Below are 2,897 nucleotides of genomic sequence, written 5' to 3'. Positions count from 1 at the left end.
AATACTTTTTGTCTTATTTTGAAAGGAAAGACTAGCTAATGTTCTCCTAGCATTTCTTTGGAAGATTGATAAATAAAATATACTAACGACACTTTTCTTGGTTTTTTCTCAAATGTTTTAACTTTTCTATTAAGTTTTTCATTCATCTTAAAATATATTATTTTTTATAATGGTCTTGTGGATAAAAGATAGAATGTAAACTAGTAATATAAACTCCTATGTAATTATCTGGATAGTCTAGAAATGCATGAACAGAATTATTTTTCCATGATAAAGGTGTAGTTAGAGTAGCTGGCTGGAGATTGTTCAAGTTTAGAGAAAGAAGAGAAGAGAAAGATAAAGATGTGACCTGAGTTAGAAAATGGCAAAACTCAAGTCTTATATTATATCCCCATCATAGATACAATGTGTTAAACTTAAGTTCACGCACATACTATATATTAGTTTAGCAGCTGCTGATAAAATAAACTCTAACCACGTTGTGATAAATATTTCCACTAACAGTGATATCTTGAATAAACAACAATTTTGGAGGATGCTCTACAGTTTGACATAGTAAATAGTGAGGTTTAATTATTACTTCACTTAAAACATTATAAAGTGGATGAATGATAAAAGTAAAAGTAGGTACGAGAAAATTTTCTTGAGAAATAAATTCCTAGAGACCCAATATATGTAAGTGTAATATAACATAACATATTCATTAGGTGGTTGATTCATGTATAATGTAAGGATAAAAATAGTAGTAGGCATTGCAAGAACATGTGATTTGTGGTATCATAAGTCATTTTAATCTTCTCACTAGTTGGGTGAAGATATAGCACAAACTTCAAGAAAAAAGCGTGAATTCTCGGAACATGCGATTTGTAGAGTCATGAATCATTTTAATCTTCCGAGTAATTGGATCTAAAGATATAATATGAACTTTCTAGGAGAAAGTGGGGGTTATCTAATTCCAGCAGAAAAAAATGCGGACCGAGGCTCCTTTATATTAAAAATTCAGCCTTCAACTTCACTCAAAATACAAAATAAATTCTATAGACCATCTGAGAAGCTATTTTCTTTTGTAGGAGTACATTAGAGACACTCATTCTTAACTATTTTGGCCAATCTAGATCTTAGTAAATTAATTATAAATTAGATTAAACTCGTACAAAAAATGCAAAATATAAATAAGGATAACCTTTTGTTTAAAAAAAAAATAAAATTTTGGCCATTTTTATAATCATTTATTTTTTTCATTTATGCGGTTTTGGAGGAATAAAAGGAAGTGGTTGTGATTCTAAACTCTAGCAACCTTAGAGAAGAAAGAAGAACATCTAAGAAGTAACATTATGCAAATTCAAATGTACTGAATTCTTCTACATATGAGAGATTTATTCCAGTTCTATTTATACTGTTGTGTACTTTCTTTTTCGATTAATATTGACTATGATAGATTTAAATTAACAAAGTTAACATAAAAATTAACATAAGATTGGTTAAGTTCGTTACCCTACTATTTGGGATTTGTGATTCTTGAATCTATAGTATTGTAGTTTCTTTTAGAAAAAGTTAGGGGCTAGCAAAGAAAAGTGAGCCATTGGATGAAATCTCACACCAATCTCACACCATTAAAATTATCATTGATGGCTATTTGATAACTACAAATCACAAAAGTTGCTGCCCCCTAACATCCAACTGATGGTAATTTTAGTTATATATATCCACGATAAATTTAGAAAGTATCATTTTTAATAAGATAATACTTTTAAAATTATTATTAAAATTTAAAATAGTATAAAATTAGATGTTATATATTTAATTGAAAATCTAAGTATCACATCTAATTAGTATAACCGCATGAGAGGAAGAAATGATGGAACACTGCATAAATGAAAAAATAAATGATTATAAAGATTGAGATTTTAGGAGAAATAGAAATCATCAGTGTTGGAAAACTGGTGAACCGGACTCTAAGCCGGTCCGGTCCGCTAATTGAACCGAATAAGATAACGAACCGGTATGAATCGGTCAAATCCAGAGTAAACCGGTAAAAACTGGTCAAACTTGATAAACCGACAAAAATCGGTCAAACTTGATAAACCGATTCAATCGAACCGCTGAGAGTGAAAATTTGTCAAAATGGGTGGAGGTGAGTTTCAAAGCCCTGTCCTCAGGAAAAAAAACCTGTCATAACCACCAGGCTGTCACAATACTATTTAGTATGTTTACAAATTTCTTTATATATGGATATCTTTTATCAATCTATTTAATTTATTTTAATTTTAGTTATAAACTCATTCATTCTTAAATTAATTATATTTTTATTTAACAATAATTATAAACTCATTTATTTTTTTATAATTATATAATATCTATTAATATTTCCTCTAAATTAAGAAAAAAAAAACATGAGAAATCTCATATTTAGAATATCACTCAAATTTTTGGTATATAAAATTATGTCCCGAAATAAGGTAATTATTTTTATATGACTGTCGTATAAATGTTATACGGATTAAGGCTTGGAGCATTATACTGATATGGGACTGAATAATAAAGAGTTATGGTTGAGGCAAAGCAACTCCTTAATTTTAGTGTGAGTTTAGATGTGAAGAGAAAAGAAATAAGATGAAAAAGAGAGAGACTTCAATAGAGAAGGAAAGGAGAAATGGAGCTTGAAGTGTCAGAAGTGAATCTGAATGTTTGTATTCTATTTTAAAAGAAAAATGAATTATTCACTAACTAATGTTTACAATTATCTATGCATACAACACTACATTACTAAGATTTTGTTTGATAAAATTTTGTGAGGAGGTGCTTGAGCACACCAGGTTTTATATTTGGTAAATTAAAGCCATGGATGTTTTAAAAATATTCCAGGAAAGCTTTTTAAAATTGATTTGTATTTATAA

This window comes from Arachis ipaensis, chromosome B09 (assembly GCF_000816755.2).
Source record: "Arachis ipaensis cultivar K30076 chromosome B09, Araip1.1, whole genome shotgun sequence".
In the NCBI taxonomy this organism is placed as follows: domain Eukaryota; kingdom Viridiplantae; phylum Streptophyta; class Magnoliopsida; order Fabales; family Fabaceae; genus Arachis; species Arachis ipaensis.
The sequence above is the reverse complement of the archived record's forward strand: the minus strand, read 5'-3'. Positions refer to the sequence as shown.